This window comes from Ambystoma mexicanum, chromosome 6q (genome assembly GCF_040938575.1).
Source record: "Ambystoma mexicanum isolate Mex_15411 chromosome 6q, UKY_AmexF1_1, whole genome shotgun sequence".
Classification (NCBI taxonomy): Eukaryota; Metazoa; Chordata; class Amphibia; order Caudata; family Ambystomatidae; genus Ambystoma; species Ambystoma mexicanum.
Genome location: NC_090937.1, coordinates 1,681,388,007 through 1,681,409,283, shown reverse-complemented (window position 1 = coordinate 1,681,409,283; position 21,277 = coordinate 1,681,388,007). Strand labels below are relative to the sequence as shown.

General features: G+C 56.7%; 1 long non-coding RNA gene across 1 annotated transcript in view; it reads left to right on the top strand.

Moving 5' to 3' along the window:
- The window catches only part of LOC138515685 (uncharacterized), a 107,000-nt gene extending 97,850 nt beyond the window's left edge, over positions 1 to 9,150 (top strand). The window contains exon 4 of the long non-coding RNA XR_011282160.1: positions 8,621 to 9,150. This is a non-coding gene — a long non-coding RNA (uncharacterized lncRNA). The remainder of the gene's footprint in view (positions 1 to 8,620) is intronic.
- Positions 9,151 to 21,277: the final 12,127 nt, after the last annotated feature.

Sequence of the window (21,277 nt, the reverse complement as noted above, 5' to 3'; positions counted from 1 at the left end):
ACTCCGTGCAGCATGTCAGGCAGTACAGGATGCGGGTTTGACCCTCAATATAGAAAAGTGTCGGTTCAGCAAGGCGAAGCTGAAGTATTTTGGCCACATCTTCTCAGCAGATGGCATGACTCCGGACCCAGACAAAGTGGCGACCATCTTCCACCTCGATAAGCCTTCCCAGATTGCCGACGTCAGGTCCTTTCTGGGGATGGCGGGATATTGTGCCCGGTATATCCAACATTTTGCTTCCATCACTGAACCCCTCAGGCGTCTGCTCCAAAAAGACACTCCCTTTGTATGGTCTGAGGAATGTCAGGTAGCATTTGATACCATCAAACACTCTCTGACAGAGGCAAGGAGGCTAGCATATTTTGATCCCGAATGGCATACTGAGATAGTGGTGGACGCGAGTCCGGTGGGGCTAGGTGCAATCTTAGCACAAACCAGTGGACAAGACACTCACCCGAGACACATTGTGGCATACGCCAGCAGAGCTCTAGCTCCGCCTGAATCTGCGTATTCCCAGGCAGAAAAGGAAAGCCTGGCAGCCGTCTGGGCGTGCGAACATTTCCATAATTTCATCATCGGAAAAAAATTCACACTAATTACAGACCATCAGGCCTTGTTATCGCTGTTTGGCAATCCTCGCACGAAAATGCCCCCCAGGATCGAAAGATGGGGCATCCGCCTACAAGAATATGATTTTGACATCGTTCATCGTCCTGGGGGCGAGCACAACCCTGCTGATTACCTCTCCAGACACCCAGCGGGCAACCACACTCCAAGACAGGGCGATGCGGAATACATAAGCTATGTCACTGCCAATGCACTACCGCCCGCCGTATCCATTGACACCATTGCGACCGCGTCTGCTGCTGACCCGACGATGGCACTAGCGATCAGCTTGACGGAGAAAAACAAATGGAAGGACTTTCGCAGAGCAGTCCAGAGCCACCCAGGAGCATCTCGAGATGAGATGGAGCGTCTGGCGAGAATACACGTAGAACTTGCAGTCCAAGACAACTCCATTTTGCTGCGAGGATGTAAGATAGTCGTTCCTACCTCACTGCGAGCAGCAGTCATCAAAAACGGCACATGAGGGACATCGAGGTGCGGAGAACACCAAACGCCAGCTGAGGTGCAGCGTGTGGTTCCCCTTCATGGACGATATGGTTGACCGGTGGGTAAAGAACTGCACAGCATGCAGATGCACAGCAAAACCTGAACCGCCAGTCCCACTCAAAGTCATGTCAATCCCTGAACATCCCTGGGAGAGAGTGGCGGTCGACATCTATGGGCCACGGGAGGAAGGAGACTACCTACTACTATTCATCGATGAACATTCAAGATTCCCTATAGTAAAACGTGTCAAGTCGACAGCATTTGCTCATGTCGCAGCAACATTTGATGAAGTCTTCAGTGAGTGGGGAATACCAGAGACTCTCAAGTCAGACAATGGGGCCCCGTTCAGTGGTCATGAATTTGGGGTGTTCGCAAAGCACATGGGATTCCGTCACCAAAGAGTAACCCCGAGATAGTCGCAAGCCAATGGAATGGCGGAAAGGTTCATGGCGTCCATTAAGAAGACCATGCAAAGAGCACGCCTGGAAGGAACTGACCCTCATCAAGCGCTGTGCAGAATGTTGCGTGATTACCGCAACACGCCTCATGAAGCCACTAATAGGACTCCAGCAGAGCTCATGATGAAATATCAAGTGAGAACTAGGGTCGTCACCAACCCAGCGAGGAAGCCCAGAGTAGATCAGGAAATCATCAGAAGGGATGAAGCCGCGAAGGAGAAAGCTCGCGAACAGACTGATAGAAGAAGGAGAGCACATCCCAAGGAATTCCAAATTGGTGATGAAGTGTGGGTTCAAAGGGCCACGATGAAAAAAACTGACTCGCAGTTTGCACCAGAACCGCTCCAAGTAGTGGCTGTCAAAGGAACAATGATCACTGCCACTAATGGAGAGCAGGAAGTGACCCGCAACAGCTCAAGGTTTAAGCATGTTATGCAAGAGACAGAAGAAAGATCACCACAAGAAGAAGACGACCCAGCTGAAAGAGACAGTCAAGATGAAACTTGGGTCCCCCTCGGACACTGGCGGCGGCTCTGACCCTGAGCCGCGAGGCAGACCCAAGCGAAATGTGAGGAGGCCTCCCAGGTTAGTGGAGGAGTGTTGATAGCGTTGCCACTTGGCCAAGTTATGTTATGTGAAGCGAGTTTTGCAAAGGTGACTTGAAAGGACATTTTGTCCGGGGGTGTTGTCACGAGTGAGTGCCCTTTAAGACACCTCACTCGTGAGGTGGACGTCACAGGCGGATGTGACGTGGTGAGGGGCGGGGGGTGTGCGGGGAAGCCACTTGTCAGTTAGGAGTTGAATAAAGAAGTCATACTCCACTCTGCTGGCTCCTGTCCGTTATTTGGGGCCCTCCGCCCCTAACAGAGTTAATTACGGTACCGCAATTTGCGGTACCGTAATTACCGCCTTCCCCATTCCCATTGAGCCCTATGGTGAATGGGGAGTTACCGCCCCGCCAACCTTGGAATGGGTGCTAATTCCGCCATTCACCATTGTGGATTCCGGCGTCAACCATGGCGCTAATAGCGCCATGGTTAACGCCCGGGTCGTAATGACCCCCATAGTCTCTATCATGTTAGTACTAGTACTTCCACTGAGGCAGAGGCCTCCATCATTCTCCTCACTACAGGAACTACTTTTGATTTGCTCCATGGTCATTACACAACTTTTACATTTGGGAGACATAAGAGAAATGCAGAGGAAGATAATGAGAGGATAAATACCTATCCAGACAATGCAGCGCACTCGGGTAATAAATAACATGTGGTACCGGCACATGAGAACGATGGGAGAGAGCACATCTAAGGAAGTTGCTACCCCTGTGCTCTCATTCCCTATGCCATGGATACAGTGCGGACCTTCATCTCCAGAGAACTTCCAGAACACGATGCCAGATGCCTAGTTCATCTTGCAGAATGTATGACCCGAGGAACATTTCAAGAAAGTCGGCCCAATTTAAGATGGAGATCGAAATGGTCGTTTCCATTCCAGGATGATTATATCAAGACTCCACAGAAGGAAAAGCAACCTCTATGGGAAAGCAAGAAGATTGTGTACCCTTCGGATGGACAGGAAGAGGTGGTCATAAAAGATATGAAGAGAATGGAATGCCCTGATATAACAGAGATAGCTGGACTCCTGGATATTGTGAACAAACTCAAGTATTAGTCTATGGACAAGTGAAGTCCAAGAAGAGATGGGAAGGAGGAATGATGTCCTGTGCAGCTCATCTATTGAAGCCAGAATATGTGCAAGAGGTACAAAGAATGAACAAAGTTTGAAGTCATGGGCTAAGCATGCCAGCCTGCTGACATGGGTAGGAGATTAATCAGTTGATGTTTCCAGAATGGGAGTAGGGACAGCTGCCCTCATCGACCAATATTGGGCTTGTGGGCATAGGGCCTACACGAAGCTGCAAAAGGATTGGGGATGAACATGTTCCCTGGTGCTCGTTCATGTTCCAGCATTAGTGATTCCTCAGAGTGACCTGAACATTGGAGAATTTCCAAAAGGTAGATGCCATTTGAGAAAAAGATCACTTGAATTTCTCAATTGAACCAGAAGAGGGAATAGACGCATATAATGCCATTCCTTATGAACACAGGTTGTTCAGCAAGACTGTCTGGATCCGTGGTGGGGGTTTGTGAGGGTGAGGGGGCTGCAGGTCCGGGTATGGGAAGAGCAGGAAATGCATGTGGAACGGGAACTGCTGGGGAAACCATGGCGGAACCAGGTAACCCGCTGTCAGTGCCTGGTGACATGACACCTGATCCGGCTGTCGCAGCACCGGCTGCACTCAGAGTAGTCCAGGCCGCCGGCACTACATCAGCAGAGACCGCGCTCAGCAACCTGCGGGTACCAGGTGAAGCCCTGCCCCTTCAATGTGCGTCGGCAGATGTTCCATGCATAGGACCAGTGGAACCACCGGTATGAGCCCCAACCCACTCTCCTTACCTGCACGGCCAACAGGCCCTAGACCATCAGCATGGTGATTCAGCAGGGAAGCCCCCGCGGGCCCATTGTATGCCGAGGGCAGAGCCTGCATGAAGCTCAGGTGCCGGACTGCCCACATGGACCGCAGCGGCTACATGGAGCCTGGGGGCATTGTAAAAAGTTGTGACACAAACAACGGAGCAAGGGAGACAGGAAAAGGGATGGCAGCTCTCATTTCAGGGGCAGGACTCCCATGTTATCAACCAATCCGAATGAGGGTGGGAGAACTTGTCCCTGATTGGCCCAGTTACAAGCCTGTTACCGGGGATAAAAGGAACTGGACTGATCATCCTGTTAATGCTCATTACATGCAGAAGGAGAGGAGAGTTGAAGCAACTGGTGGGCCTATCCGGGCTCGAGTGATTAGAAGAAGGCTCAAAAGGATTATACTAACCCCAGACTTTAAAACCACAGTGAAGTAACTGCCTTAAAGTCTGTGGTTCATCTGTTCATGAACATTTTCAGTTCCCTTGAGCGAATAAAGTATTGTTTAGCATCATAATACCGGCTCCTGTTGTGATTCTCACACCTTGACATGATCACAGCGATGGAAGGAGTGTGTGCCAAAATCGGGCCATCATGTTGCACTTCTCACAATGAGGAGAATGGGACCTTGGCAGAGGCCATAGCGCTGTTGACGAACCTGAATAGCAAGATCGAAGATGAGACAGAGGACATTATAGATGATAGTTGGTTTGCTTCGATATTCTCCTGGATTCCACAGTGGGTGGCAAGCATCTTCAAGTTTCTTGTAGCATTATTGCTCATGGTGATGTTTGAATTTTGTGTGATCAAGATGATAATCACCCAGTGTAAGAAGACAGCAAAGAAGTAGGAATGAAGATCAGGATCGATGTTGAATCAGGGTTTGGACCCAAAGAATTGAATGATGAAGATGTCAGGAAATACAAAGAGTCCAGCATCGTAGCACCTGAAGGAACAGAGTTCCTGTATCCAAAAAATCATAAGAAATACCAGTGGGACAATGGGACGATGGGTCTATTGTAATCCGAATGGACAGTGCAGCTACATAACCTGGAATGTGGATGAAAATGTTAAATCAGCTGGCACCCTGAGGGGGTGATACAGATCTGGACACCAAAGAAGCACTTCTTCAAGAACAAATATCAAGATGTGGAAACCAGTGAAGAGGTGGTCGATGAATCGACTGCAGGGGAGAGTGTAGATGAGCAGCTGAATGCCTCTGCAGGAAGTCCCACCCCCTACCTCCTATATGTTGGAAGCCTGAGATCGTGCCATGCTTGACACCAGCAGATGTGACCATACCCCAGAAAATATTCGAAAGAAAGAACCCTCTGAGAAAACAATACCAAATGTATTACCGGAGGGACGAGAATCTGAGGGAGGAAGTCCCGGAAGGAATATGAAAATAGCGAAAGAGGAGTTGGTGACGTCACGAAAGTCGAACGTGACGCCTTGAGAATACTGGCTGAAGAGAATGCATGGACCTTATAGAAACTGATGACGAAGTTAATAATTGAGTAAACTTTCATATGCAAAAAGAAGATTGCATTGTGTTGCGCACTGCAGGACACTACAAGTCGTTCAATAACTGTCCAGATGCTGTAACGCAAGTAGACTAAGTGATCATAGAAAGTTGGCTATACATAGTGAATAGACTGCAGGCGGAGTTGTCATTGTATAGAAGCTGGACATAGGTCTCATGAATTTAGTAAGCCCAGACCCATGAAGAGGAAAGGCTGAGATCTGTGTCACAGCAAAGAATTAGCTGAGATCATGGACATGAATGGCAATGCTGTCTGGCCTGGTACCAAATCTGAAGGCAGCCAAGGCCGGCTATCTAATCTTGAAGGAGATGAACATGAGACGCTGAATCATCCCTTGTTAAGGAGCAGAGAAAGAACACCAAGTGTGCCAAGTTGTATTCATTTAAGACATTTAAATTATGCAAAATGGACCAAATCGTGGTCTCCTGTCATGTGATCCAAGGATGCAAATAGAGTTGAGCATGGAGTCCTAAACAACGATAGTGCGTGCTCAAACTCCCTTATATTCCCAGAGACAAGAATACTCTGCAAGGCCAAGTTCAAAGACAATCTTCATGGCAGAAGGCATGCATGATGAGAGATGTTGGGCTAATTGGTTTGGGAGGTAAAGTCAAATCCACCTCCTGACACCTAGGTATGAGCTTGTGTGCTGCTAAGTGAGCTGAATGTTCCAGACATGGCACGAGCATACCAACCAATTATAGAGAGCTATATAATTTAGGTCCTTATAGTTTGAGAGCCAATGATATACTGTGTTCTTACTAGTGACATGATATGATATGATAGTTTATTTATATAGCGCCTATACACAATGGGCCTCATTACAAGTATGGCGGTAAGGCAACAATGGCACCAGTATCGCTACTGGCACCATTGATACCGTATTGCTATACTACGAGTTCTGCTTGTGGGTGCCCTTGCAGCCACCAGGTCTGACCTGGTGGCCATACTGGCACCCGCGAGCAGAACATGATGGTAGCACCAGTACCGTTATTAACAGTACCGGTGCTACCACCCTCCCCATTCCCATTGAGCCCTTTGGGGCTCAAATGGGAATGGGGATGTACCGGGCCTGGCACCCGTGAAAGGGCAATTACCGGGTCCGGCTGGGCCAGAATAGCCTAGTAATTGCCCATTCGCGGGTGCCGGACCCGGATGTAAGTTTGGAGGTAGCCTTGCTGGTAAAACCAGCAAGGCTACCTCCAATCTCGTAATGAGGCCCCCTGTGTCTTTTCTCAATTTTTTCTCAACATTGCGCACATGTCTGAAATCTCCATGAGAAGTGTTTCTTTGCATAATGTTCTTATTTACCATTATACCTGTGCCAGAAAACATGTCTTTGTGTGGATGTATTGTGGTCTGAAGTCACACTGTGCTCTGAAAAAAAATATGGGCCTCATTACGAGTATGGAGGTAATGAAAAATGGAAGGCGGAATGGAATTACCGGCATCATTAACGAATCTGGGCCATTATGAGCCGACAACCCGCCAATACCGCCATCGCCCATACCGTGCCCCTTCTTACCGGCATGCGCACGTACACGCACCCCTTCACGGCGCCAATATCGGGATGCCGCTAACAGGAGGACATCACAAGTTACGCGGGCATGCACTTAACGGCATCCCGATGGCGGTAATTAGGGGCTTGCACGACGGCAGCAATACAGCCATCACAGAGCACCCACAAATTGCAACCTGCAGTGCAGGCAACTGCCACAGGTGCACACAGTCACCACAGGGGGAGTCAATGGAGCCTGTCCCAGTACAAAAGGAGTACACCCACACACCACACCCCTTCCTACACCAAAATGATCCCACTAGCTGTTGCAATCATGGGGCTGTAGGACATGCCTGTATTGTTACTACAACAGCAACAACAGCAACAACAACTACAGCAGCAACAACAGGCAGCACAGAGGAGACGCAGGAGGAGAAGGAGGGTGAGACAGGCCCAGCAAGTTCCACCAGTGCAGCCAGTGGTACCACGTAGGTAGCCACCAATCCCTCGCATCAGACCCAGTCCATTCAATCTAACCCCTGAGCAGATCCACACCCTGTACCGGTTGGACCGGGACACCATCACCACCATAGTGGACATGATATACGACAACACCGTCAGCCTGATAGAAATCTGCACTGCCATCCCCCCTCTACTAAAGGTGGTGTCTGTGCTCCACTTCCTGGCCACAGGCACCTACCAGCACACAGTGGGCCAGCTGCATGGCATATCACAACCACTCTTGTCCTGCATGCTGACCCAAGTGCTTGATGCCCTCCTGAAGCATGCAAGCGTCCACATTTCCCTACCACGGACTGGCTAGGAGCTCGCTGACACCAAAGTAGGCTTCCATGCACTGTCAGGCATGCCCAATTGCGTCGGTGCCCTCGACTGCACCCATGTAGAATTGGTGGCCCCTCATGCCAATGAGGTGGTGTATCGCAATCGCAAGCAATACCACTCCATCAATGTGCAGATGGTATGTGACTCCAGCAAGATCATCACACATTGCTGCACCCGATATCCCGGATCCACACATGATGCCATGGTACTGCATAACTCCACGCTACCCCGCTACGTGGAGCGACATGACGGACAACGTGCCCGGCTGCTTGGTCAGTTGCCTGACTGGCCCATGGCAGGGCATAGGGGTTGTGAGGGTGGGGATGCATACTCCATCTGGGTGGGATTGGGGGGGTGCATACTCCACCTGGGTGCGATTGGGGGGGATGCATACTCCACCTAGGTGGGAATGGGCGGTGAGTGGACAATGTACTCAGAGCTAAACACTGTTGATCTGAACATCCCAACCCGAACATGACACATCAATGCCGTACATCAATGACAACATGCAAGACGCACAAGCAGGCCATATTGCAGTACACAATGCATCAAATCAAATCAATCTGTATGCATACATACATGGACATTTGCATGACAACACCAAATAGCTGCGGCCATGGCCGTGAATCCTAAGGGTGTCAGCTCAGATTGACTCACACATACCTCTTTGTACTCCCATGCAGATGATGGAGGCTATCCCTTGAAGCCATGGCTACTTTCCCCAGTGCGGAACCCGCGTGACAGGCACGAAGAGGACTACAATCGGGTTCATACCCGTAACCGTGTCGTGATTGAGCAGACCTTTGGCCTGTTGAAGGCACGGTGCTGCTGCATAAGCAGGTCTGGTGGAGCACTCCTTTATGGCCCTGAGAAGGTGGCAAAGATCACCATGGTCCGTGTCATGCTGCACAACATGTGCATCCGGAGAAATGTACCACTGCCACCTGACATTGACATGCATGCACAGGGTGAGGATGATGAGGATGATGATGGAGGAGAAGCAGCACCCCTGCCAGTACGTGATGCACAAGATGGCCATGCTGTATGCCAATCACTGATTGACGATTACTTCTGAACAACAGGGACATTGATGGTTATGTGTCAGTGCTACACTGTGGACATGGACTCAGGGTGTGTGGGGAGTTGGGCACTGTGCGCTGTCATGAATTGAATGGACACACACGAAATGAACAATGTCCAGGCATTAAATGATTTTGCACACAACGGGTGTATTAATGAAAATGACAAAATAGTGTTTCCTACCGCCACCACACACATGCCCTCCGCCCTCTCGCCAAAACACCCAAACACCCCATACCCCAATGAACACCCCATACCCCCAATGAACACCCCATACCCCCAATGAACACTCCATAACCCCCAATAAACACCCCATACCCCCAATGAACACCCCATACCACCCAATAAACACCCCCTTAATCCCCTCTACACCACCAACACCACCTCCCTCTTCACCCATTGTCATCCCACACTATTTACGGGCTTTTTTCATGTCCGGGGGCAGCATTTCTGTCTGCCTTGCACTCCGCCTTTTCATCCGCACATGGCTGGAGGGAGTGGAGGATGCAGGTGTGGACGATGGGGTGGATGCGGATGGGATTTGCACCGCCGGTGCAGGATGTTGGTGCTACATGTGTTGGAGCATGCTGGTTAGGACCTTGGTGACGGCACCCAAACTGTCACGGATCATGATTGCACTAGAATTTATGGCCGCAATGGTCCCAGCATTGGCCTCACGGATCTCTCGGCGTGTTTCCTCGCCGTCAGCCACAAATTGGTGCACCAGCTCAATTATCGAGTCCTGCCGGGCCTCCATCCTTGACAGTCGTGCCTCCATGTCAGTGTCGGCTGTGGAGGTAGAGGGTGCTGCGGCTGGGTGGGCCATTGCAGGGCTGGCAGGGCTGCCCTCTGGGGTGGTTGTGAGTTCTGGACTGTGCAGTAGAACCGCAGAATCCAGCATGGGGCTGGACAGTGTGCCCTGAGTGGTGTGTTGGGGGGTCGACGGGGGCTTGGGGTGTGTGGACATCCACACGTACTCCTCTGCTTCCACATCCACATCACTGAGTGGTGCTGTGGCTGCTGCCTCACCCACTGAACTTGTGGCAGTGGACTGGGTGCCATCAGCCTCCCCTTCAGCTGTTGTTGGCAGCTCAGTGGTCGCAGTCTCAGCCACTGATGTGGTTTCCTCTTGAGCCTGCCTGGCCTGTGCACATGCCCTGGGTTGCACTGTGTGCCGCAGTGCTGCCCCAGAGGTGGAATGGCCAGTGCCCTGTGGTCTGGCCCTGGATGTAGATGTTCTCGTGGCAGTGTCCTGACTTCCACCTTCTGCATCAGTGCCTGTGGGGGAAGAAGAGATGCAGGCCATCAGTGATGGTGTTACATGCAAGATGCATGAGTTGGTGCTGTACAGTATTTCATTTCTCATGCATTGCATTCTTATAGGTGTGTCACACAGGGTACTTTTAAGGGGGGGGCATATTGGCATAAGCCGTGGTGTCTCCATTCAGCGCTGATGTGTACCAGGTGGCATGCCAATGTATTGGGGTTTGTGTGATGTATGACATGCAAATGATCCCTGTGTGTTGGGTGTCTGTTGGTAATCGGATTGGCACGCAGCATGCATTTCATTGTGCCAGGGTTTGGGCCTCCATCTGGACATGGATCTGTAAATGTGTGTATGATGGGCCATGCATTAGCTTGGCTTGGCTCACTTTGGCCTACTGGGGTTTGCAGGGTCACTCACCTCCATCTCCCGATGTCGCGGCACCCGTCTCCATTTCCCCAAAGCCCTCTACGGACTCCATTTGTATGGTCGTGCTGCAGGTCTCTTCCCAGCGCATCAGTGTAACTGGTGAGTCGGCACCCCTGCCTGTGGCCATGGCCTCCCTGCGATTGCTGGACAGGATGTTTTGGACCCTGAGACGGAGGTCGTCCCATCTTTTTTTCAGTCTTTGAATGTGCGGGGGTGGTGCCAACCGCTGACACCTTGCGTGCAACCTCCTCCCAGATCTCTTTCTTCCTCAGCTGCACCTCCCTTTTAAGGTTATTAGTGAAAACCTCATCTGCACGGGCAGCAAGGGTATCGGCCAGCATATTTAGCTCCTCATCGGAGACGCACTTCTTGCGCAGGCGGGGTGTAGTTTTTTCGGGTAGCCTTCAACATGATATATGCTATGGCCCTGGTATCTCCTCTGTAGCACTGCTGGATTGAGAGGATTGCAATGGATTGTGTTTTTAAAGATGGCCGCCGGCGCATTTCCCGTTCCGACGCGATGACATTACTATTGTGTCCGGTATTATGAGCCCGGTATTAGCATGTTGTTATTACCGGGTCGTTATTAAGGGGTTGCTCCTTGGCGGAGGCGGCATCGGCGGGTCCCGTGATGGCACTATGGGGGGGTTGGAGGGCCTTTAGCGGCATGGCGGTGTAGCCATTACCGGCATTGGGGTTCGCGCATGCTTGCCACTCGTAATCAGCCGCTATTAGTGGCGTCAAGGGTGCACGGACGCGCTAATACCTCCATGCCGGTAATGACTCAGTTTTTAGCGGGCATCTCGTAATGAGGCCCTATATGTCAAATATATGTACTTCTTCATTTATATTGTAAGTAATGTAATGTTGTAATGTGTATTACCTGATCCTTGCTACTTTAGACGTGCACCTGTGACGCGGCACGGTCTTCAGGCCAAGACTATGATTATATCATGCATTGAAGGATGACAGCAGCTGTCCCACAGCGGAACACGGCAAGACCAAACTTCAGGAGACAGCCCTACAATTTTCCTAATGTTGAAAATAACAATGTTGCAGAAGGCAGCTGGCTCCCCCTCTCTAAGGGCAGCAGGAGGATGAAGGCACCTGGCTCCCCCTCCCGAAGGGCAGCAGGAGGATGAAGGCACCTGGCTCCCCCTCCCCAAGGGCAACAGGAGGATGAAGGCACCTGGCACCTCTCTGGAGACCAGTGGCGAGATGTGCCAGCGGTCAAAGGTTTATTCTTCACAATATGATACAGCACACACGACACTAGGTTACAATACAATACGCTACAAACAAATGCAAACGACCTAAAAACCCTAAACTAAACTAATACAACAAAACGACAAGATGGCATGAAAATCAAGTGCAAATACAACATGAGTACGTCATCTTGCAAGATCACAACACGCATTACACTACAGATGTTTTCTTTGCTCCAGGCCATTTCTAAGGTATTGGACCAAGTTGAAGGAGAAGCTTTCAAGGGATGCAGCGATCGGTGGTGCCAGGGCACGTTTATAATTGCACCTTTGCTGAGCTTGAACACTGCCAAGCACACTGTGCCCCTGTGATGTCTACAGCGAGCAGGCACTGAGAATCAACACTTGATTGACAGTGGCAGAGTTTCCTCCCTGCAGTGCAGCAATGCATTGCAGTGGGTGGCCCCTTTCCAGACAGAACCCTATTCAGGGTCCCCTAAGGGCTCTGCAGGCTTCCTTTAACTCACGGCCTTCACTAGAAAGGTGTGCTTTTTAGAGATGTGTATGGAGCAGCCCCCTCAGATGAGGAGACTCTGTGGCAGCCCCCACTCACTTTCATATGGCCGCGAAATGAGTGGGTCTGTGTTGATGACAGGCAACGCGCTGCATTGGGTCCAGCTAAGCAGGACCCAGCTGTGTATAGTCATTGAGTCAATCGGGCTTGCCGCTGTATGCCTGGCCTGCAACCATTGGCTCTCCAGATGATGTGGACAACAGCTCCCATCAGCCCTCACCAGTGTAGTTAATGGTGTGGGATCATGAGAGCTGTAGTTCAAACATCTGGAAAGCCACCCGCCCCCATGCCCTTCAACAAGCTTACATTATGAATTGACTCAGATGTGACTTAGTGTGACTGTCCACATTCAAGCTGTTAGAAATGTCTGCTATTTTTTTGCGGAGAATCTATATTTTTCCCCTTTCCTCGCAAGACTGAATGATAGCAGTGGACTGGTAGAGTCTCCAGAAGGTAGGCGCTACTGGGCGACACTTCACCCAGAGCTTGAGAGCCCCCCGCCTGCCCCCCGCCCCCCTGCTCCTGCGCCTTGGAAGCTACTGAGCGACGCTTCACTCAGAGCTTGAGAGCACCCCCTACCCTCCACCCCCCTGCACCTGCGCCTTGGAAGCTACTGAGCGACGCTTCAACCAGAGCTTGAGACCCCTGCCCCTGCCCCCCACCCCCCTGCTCCTGCGCCTTGGAAGCTACTGAGCAACGCTTCACCCAGAGCTTGAGACCCCCCCTGCCCACCGCCCCCTTGCTCCTGCGCCTTGGAAGCTACTGAGCGACACTTCACGCAGAGCTTGAGACCCCCCCAGCCCCCTGCCCCCCTGCACCTGCACCTTGGAAGCTACTGAGCGATGCTTCACCCAGAGCTTGAGAGACCCCCCTGCCCCCCGCTCCCCTGCTCCTGCGCCTTGGAAGCTACTGAGCGACGCTTCACCCAGAGCTTGAGAGCCCCCCGCCCCCCTGCTCCTGCGCCTTGGAAGCTACTGAGCGACGCTTCACCCAGAGCTTGAGACCCCCCTTGCCCCCCGCTCCCCTGCTCCTGCGCCTTGGAAGCTACTGAGCGACGCTTCACCCAGAGCTTGAGAGCCCCCCGCTCCCCTGCTCCTGCGCCTTGGAAGCTACTGAGCGACGCTTCACCCAGAGCTTGAGAACCCCCCCTGCCCCCCGCCCCCTTGCTGCGGCGCCTTGGAAGCTACTGAGCGACGCTTCACCCATAGCTTGAGAGCCCCCTCCCTGCCCCCCGCCCCCCTGCTCCTGCGCCTTGGAAGCTACTGAGCAACGCTTCACCCAGAGCTTGAGAGCCCCCCCTGCCCTCCGGCCCTCGGCTCCTGCGCCTTGGAAGCTACTGAGCGACGCTTCACTCAGAGCTTGAGACCCCCCCCTGCCCGCCGCCCCCCTGCTCCTGCGCCTTGGAAGCTACTGAGCGACGCTTCACCCAGAGCTTGAGAGCCCCCCTGCTCCTGCACCTTGGAAGCTACTGAGCGACACTTCAACCAGAGCTTGAGACCCCTGCCCCCGCCCCCCTGCTCCTGCACCTTGGAAGCTACTGAGCGACACTTCAACCAGAGCTTGAGACCCCTTCCCCTGCCCCCCGCCCCCCTGCTCCTGCGCCTTGGAAGCTACTGAGCGACGCTTCACCCAGAGCTTGAGAGCCCCCCTGCTCCTGCGCCTTGGAAGCTACTGAGCGACGCTTCACCCCAAGCTTGAGACCCCCCTGCCCCCGCCCCCCTGCTCCTGCACCTTGGAAGCTACTGAGCGACACTTCAACCAGAGCTTGAGACCCCTGCCCCCCACCCCCCAGCTCCTGCGCCTTGGAAGCTACTGAGCTAAGCTTCACCCAGAGCTTGAGAGCCCCCCTGCTCCTGCACCTTGGAAGCTACTGAGCGACGCTTCACCCAGAGCTTGAGACCCCCCCTGAACCCCGCCCCCCTGCTCCTGCGCCATGGAAGCTACTGAGCGACGCTTCACCCAGAGCTTGAGACCCCCCCTGCCCCCGGCCCCCTGCTCCTGCGGTTTGGAAGCTACTGAGCAACGCTTCACCCAGAGCTTGAGACCCCCCTGCCCTCCGCCCCCCTGCTCCTGCGCCTTGGAAGCTACTGAGCGACGCTTCACCCAGAGCTTGAGAGCCCCCGGCCCCCCTGCTCCTGAGCCTTGGAAGCTACTGAGCGACGCTTCACCCAGAGCTTGAGAGCCCCCCCCTGCCCCCCGCCCCCCTGCTCCTGCGCCTTGGAAGTTACTGAGCGACGCTTCACCCAGAGCTTGAGAGCCCCCCCGCCCCCCGCCACCCTGCTCCTGCGCCTTGGAAGCTACTGAGCGACGCTTCACCCAGAGCTTGAGACCCCCCTGCTCCTGCGCCTTGGAAGCTACTGAGCGACGCTTCACCCAGAGCTTGAGACCCCCCCTACCCCCCGCCCCCCTGCTTCTGCGCCTTGGAAGCTACTGAGCGACCCTTCACCCAGAGCTTGAGAGCCCCCCCTGCCCTCCGCCCCCCCTGCTCCTGCGCCTTGGAAGCTACTGAGCAAAACTTCACCCAGAGCTTGAGACCCCCCCTACCCCCCGCCCCCCTGCTCCTGCACCTTGGAAGCTATTTAGCGACGCTACACCCCGAGTTTGAGACCCCCCCTGACCCCCGCCCCCCAGCTCCTGCGCCTTGGAAGCTACTGAGCGACGCTACACCCCGAGTTTGAGACCCCCCCAGACCTCCGCCCCCCTGCTCCTGCGCCTTGGAAGCTACTTAGCGACGCTTCACCCAGAGCTTGAGACCCATCCCTGCCTCCCGGCCCCCTGCTCCTGCGGCTTGGAAGCTACTGAGCGACGCTTCATCCAGAGCTTGAGACCCCCCCTGCCCCCCACCCCCCTGCTCCTGCGCCTTGGAAGCTACTGAGCGACGCTTCACCCAGAGCTTGAGAGCCCCCCGTCCCCCTGCTCCTGCGCCTTGGAAGCTAGTGAGCGACGCTTCACCCAGAGCTTGAGAGCCCCCCCGCCCCCCGTCCCACTGCTCTTGCGCCTTGGAAGCTACTGAGCGACGCTTCACCCAGAGATTGAGACCCCCGCGCCCCCCGCTCCATGCTCCTGCGCCTTGAAAGCTACTGAGCGACGCTTCACCCAGAGTTTGAGAACCCCCCCTGCCCCCCGCCCCCCTGCTGCTGCGCCTTGGAAGCTACTGAGCGACGCTTTACCCATAGCTTGAGAGCCCCCTCCCTGCCCCCCGCCCCCCTGCTCCTGCGCCTTGGAAGCTACTGAGCGACGCTTCACCCAGAGCTTGAGACCCACACCCTGCCCCCCGCCCCCCTGCACCTGCGCCTTGGAAGCTACTGAGCGACGCTTCACCCAGAGCTTGAGACCCCCCTGCCCCCCGCCCCCCTGCTCCTGCGCCTTTGAAGCTACTGAGCGATGCTTCACCCAGAGCTTGAGAGCCCCCCCTGCCCCCGCCCCCCTGCTCCTGCACCTTGGAAGCTACTGAGCGACACTTCAACCAGAGCTTGAGACCCCTTCCCCTGCCCCCCGCCCCCCTGCTCCTGCGCCTTGGAAGCTACAGAGCTAAGCTTCACCCAGAGCTTGAGAGCCACCCTGCTCCTGCTCCTTGGAAGCTACTGAGCGACGCTTCACCCCGAGCTTGAGACCCCACCTGCTCACGCCCCCCTGCTCCTGCGCCTTGGAAGCTACTGAGCGACACTTCAACCAGAGCTTGAGACCCCTGCCCCCACCCCCCTGCGCCTTGGAAGCTACTGAGCTAAGCTTCACCCAGAGCTTGAGAGCCCCCCTGCTCCTGCACCTTGGAAGCTACTGAGTGATGCTTCACCCAGAGCTTGAGACCCCCCCTGACCCCTGCCCCCTGCTCCTGCGCCTTGGAAGCTACTGAGCGACGCTTCACCCAGAGCTTGAGACCCCCCCCTGCCCCCCGGCCCCCTGCTCCTGCGGCTTGGAAGCTACTGAGTGACGCTTCACCCAAAGCTTGAGACCCCCCCTGCCCCCCGCCCCCCTGCTCCTGCGCCTTGGAAGCTACTGAGCGACGCTTCACCAGAGCTTGAGAGCCCCCCGCCCCCCTGCTCCTGTGCCTTGGAAGCTACTGAGCGACGCTTCACCCAGAGCTTGAGAGCCCCCCCCGCCCCCCTGCTCCTGCGCCTTGTAAGCTACTGAGCGACGCTTCACTCAGAGCTTGAGAGCCCCCCCTGCCCCCCGCCCCCCTGCTCCTGCGCCTTGGAAGCTACTGAGCGACGCTTCACCCAGAGCTTGAGAGCCCCCCCCTGCCCTCCGCCAGCCTGCTCCTGCACCTTGGAAGCTACTGAGCGACGCTTCACCCAGAGCTTGAGACCCCTGCCCCTGCCCCCCGCACCCCTGCTCCTGCGCCTTGGAAGCTACTGAGAGACGCTTCACCCAGAGCTTGAGAGCCCCCCTTCCCCCCGCCCCCCTGCGACCTGCGCCTTGGAAGCTACTGAGCGACGCTTCAACCAGAGCTTGAGACCCCTGCCCCTGCCCCCCGCCCCCCTGCTCCTGCGCCTTGGAAGCTACTGAGCAACGCTTCACCCAGAGCTTGAGAGCCCCCCGCCCCCCTGCTCCTGCGCCTTGGAATCTACTGAGCGACGCTTCACCCAGACCTTGAGAGCCCCCCCTGTCCCCCTCCCCCTGCTCCTGCGCCTTCGAAGCTACTGAGCGATGCTTCACGTAGAGCTTGAGAGCCCTCCCCCCTGCCCCCGCCACCCTGCTCCTGCGCCTTGAAAGCTACTGAGCGACGCTTCACCCAGAGCTTGAGGCCCCCCCTGCCCCACGCCACCCTGCTTCTGCGCCTTGGAAGCTACTGAGCGACACTTCACCCAGAGCTTGAGACCCCCCCGACCCCCGCCCCCTTGTTCCTGCACCTTGGAAGCTACTGAGCAACACTTCACCCAGAGCTTGAGACCCCACCTGCCCCCCGGCTCCCTGCTCCTGCGGCTTTGAAGCTACTGAGCGACGCTTCACCCGAGAGCTTGAGACCCCCCCTGCCCCCCGCTCCCCTGCTCCTGCGCCTTAGAAGCTACTGAGCAACACTTCACCCAGAGCTTGAGACCCCCCCTGCCCCACGCCACCCTGCTTCTGCGCCTTGGAAGCTACTGAGCGACACTTCACCCAGAGCTTGAGACCGCCCCGCCCCCCGCCCCCCTGCTCCTGCGCCTTGGAAGCTACTGAGCTACGCTTCACCCAGAGCTTGATAGACCCCCCCGCCCTCAGCCCCCCTGCTCCTGCGCCTTGGAAGCTACTGAGCGACGCTTCACCCAGAGCTTGAGTGCCCTCCCTCCCCCCACCCCCCTGCTCCTGCACCTTGGAAGCTACTGAGCGAAGCTTTACCCAGAGCTTGAGACCCCCCCTGCCCCCCTGCTCCTGCGCCTTGGAAGCTACTGAGCGACGCTTCACCCAGAGTTTGAGAGCCCCCCCTGCCCCCGCCCCCCTGCTCCTGCGCCTTGGAAGCTACTGAGCGACACTTCACCCCGAGCTTGAGGCCCCCCTTGCCCCCCGCCCTCTTGCACCTGCGCCTTGGAAGCTACTGAGCGACGCTTCACCCAGAGCTTGAGACCCCCCCTGCCCCCACCCCCCTGCTCCTGCGCCTTGGACGCTACTGAGCGATGCTTCACCCAGAGCTTGAGAGCCCCCCCTGCCCCGCCCCCTGCTCCTGCACCTTGGAAGCTACTGAGCGACACTTCAACCAGAGCATGAGACCACTGCCAATGCCCTCAGCCCCCCTGCTCCTGCGCCTTGGAAGCTACTGAGCGACACTTCACCCAGAGCTTGAGACCCTCCCCCCCACCCCCCTGCTCCTGCGCCTTGGAAGCTACTGAGCGACGCTTCACCCAGAGCTTGAGACCACCCCTGCCCCCCTGTCCCCCTGCTCCTGCGCCTTGGAAGCTACTGAGCGACGCTTCACCCAGAGCTTGAGAGCCCCCCTGCTCCTGCGCCTTGGAAGCTACTGAGCGACACTTCACCCCGAGCTTGAGACCCCCCCTGACCCCTGCCCCCTTGCTCCTGCGCCTTGGAAGCTACTGAGCGACACTTCACCCAGAGCTTGAGAGCCCCCCCTGCCCCGCCCCCCTGCTCCTGCACCTTGGAAGCTACTGAGCGACACTTCAACCAGAGCTTGAGACCCTTGCCCCCGCCCTCCGCCCCCCTTCTCCTGCGCCTTGGAAGCTACTGAGCGACACTTCACCGAGAGCTTGAGACCCCCCCTGCCCCCGACCCCTGCTCCTGCGCCTTGGAAGCTACTGAGCGACGCTTCACCCAGAGCTTGAGACCCCCCCGCCCCCCGCCCCCCTGCTCCTGCGCCTTGGAAGCTACTGAGCGACGCTTCGCCCAGAGCTTGAGAGCCCCCCCCTGCCCTCCGCCCCCCTGCTCCTGCGCCTTGGAAGCTACTGAGTGACGCTTCACCGAGAGCTTGAGACCCCCCCTGCCCCCCGACCCCTGCTACGGCGCCTTGGAAGCTACTGAGCGACACTTCACCCAGAGCTTGAGACCCCCCTGCCCCCCGCCCCCCTGCTCCTGCGCCTTGGAAGCTACTGAGCGACGCTTCACCCAGAGCTTGAGAGCCCCCCGCCCCTTGCTCCTACACCTTGGAAGCTACTGAGCGATGCTTCACCTAGAGCTTGAGAGCCCCCTCTGCCCCCCGCCCCCCTGCTCCTGCGCCTTGGAAGCTACTGAGAGACGCTTCACCCAGAGCTTGAGAGCCCCCCGCCCCCCGCCCCCCTGCTCCTGCACCTTGGAAGCTACTGAGCGATGCTTCACCCAGAGCTTGAGACCTCCCCCGCCCCCCGCCCCCCTGCTCCTGCACCTTGGAAGCTACTGAGCGACGCTTCACCCAGAGTTTGAGAGCCCCCCCCTGCCCTCCGCCCCCTGCTCCTGCGCCTTGGAAGCTACTGAGTGACGCTTCACCGAGAGCTTGAGACTCCCCCTGCCCCCCGACCGCTGCTCCTGCGCCTTGGAAGCTACTGAGCAACGCTTCACCCAGAGCTTGAGAGCCCCCCCTTCCCCCTGCCCCCCTGCTCCTGTGCCTTGGAAGCTACTGAGCGACGCTTCAACCAGAGCTTGAGACCCCTGCCCCTGCCCCCCGCCCCCCTGCTCCTGCGCCTTGGAAGCTACTGAGCAACGCTTCACCCAGAGCTTGTGAGCCCCCCGCCCCCCTGCTCCTGCGCCTTGGAATCTACTGAGCGACGCTTCACCCAGAGCTTGAGAGGCCCCCCCTGTCCCCCGCCCCCCTGTTCCTGCACCTTGGAAGCTACTGAGCGATGCTTCACCCAGAGCTTGAGAGCCCTCCCCCCCTGCCCCCCTGCTCCTGCGCCTTAGAAGCTACTGAGCGACGCTTCACCCAGAGCTTTAGAGCCCCCCCGCCCTCCGCCCCCCTGCTCCTGCGCCTTGGAAGCTACTGAGCGACGCTTCACCCAGAGCTTGAGACCCCCCCGCCCCCCACCCCCTGCTCCTGCGCCTTGGAAGCTACTGAGCGACGCTTCACCCAGAGCTCGAGACCCCCTCTGCCCCCTGCCCCCCTGCTCCTGTGCCTTGGAAGCTACTGAGCGACGCTTCACCCAGAGCTTTAGAGCCCCCCTGCCCTCCGCCCCCCTGCTCCTGCGCCTTGGAAGCTACTGAGCGACGCTTCACCCAGAGCTTGAGACCCCCCCCGCCCCCCACCCCCTGCTCCTGCGCCTTGGAAGCTACTGAGCGACGTTTCACCCAGAGCTTGAAAGCCCCCCCCTTCCCCCGCCCCCCTGCTCCTGCACCTTGGAAGCTACTGAGCGACACTTCAACCAGAGCTTGAGACCCCTGCCCCTGCCCCCCACCCCCCTGCTCCTGCGCCTTGGAAGCTACTGAGCGACGCTTCACCCAGAGCTTGAGACCCCCCCTGCCCCCCACCCCCTTGCTCCTGCGCCTTGGAAGCTACTGAGCGACGGTTCACCCAGAGCTTGAGACCCCCCTACCCACCGCCCCCCTGCTCCTGCGCCTTGGAAGCTACTGAGCGATGCTTCACCCAGAGCTTGAGAGCCTCCCTGCCCCCCTGCGCCTTGGAAGCTACTGAGCGACGCTTCACCCAGAGCTTGAGACCCCCCTGCCCCCACCCCCCTGCTCCTGCGTCTTGGAAGCTACTGAGCGACGCTTCACCCAGAGCTTGAGACCCCCCCTGCCCCCCGCCCCCCTGCTCCTGCACCTTGGAAGCTAATGAGCGACACTTCAATCAGAGCTTAAGACCCCTTCATCTGCCCCCCGCCCCCCTGCTCCTGCACCTTGGAAGCTACTGAGCTAAGCTTCACCCAGAGCTTGAGAGCCCCCCCTGCTCCTGCGCCTTGGAAGCTACTGAGCGACGCTTCACCCCGAGCTTGAGACCCCCCTGACCCCTGCTCCCCTAATCCTGCGCCTTGGAAGCTACTGAGCGATGCTTCACCCAGAGCTTGAGAACACCCCCCTGCCCCCCGGCCCCCTGCTCCTGTGGCTTGGAAGATACTGAGCAACGCTTCACCCAGAGCTTGAGACCCCCCTGCCCCCCACCCCCCTGCTCCTGCACCTTGGAAGCTACTGAGCGACGCTTCACCCAGAGCTTGAGAAGCCCCCCGCCCCCCTGCTCCTGCGCCTTGGAAGTTACTGAGCGACGCTTCACCTAGAGCTTGAGAGCCCCCCTGCCCCCCGCCCCCCCTGCTCCTGCGCCTTGGAAGCTACTGAGCGACGTTTCACCCAGAGCTTGAGAGCCCCCCCGCCCCCCTGCTCCTGCGCCTTGGAAGCTACTGAGCGACGCTTCACCCAGAGATTGAGACCTTCCCCCTGCCACCCGCTCGATGCTCCTGCT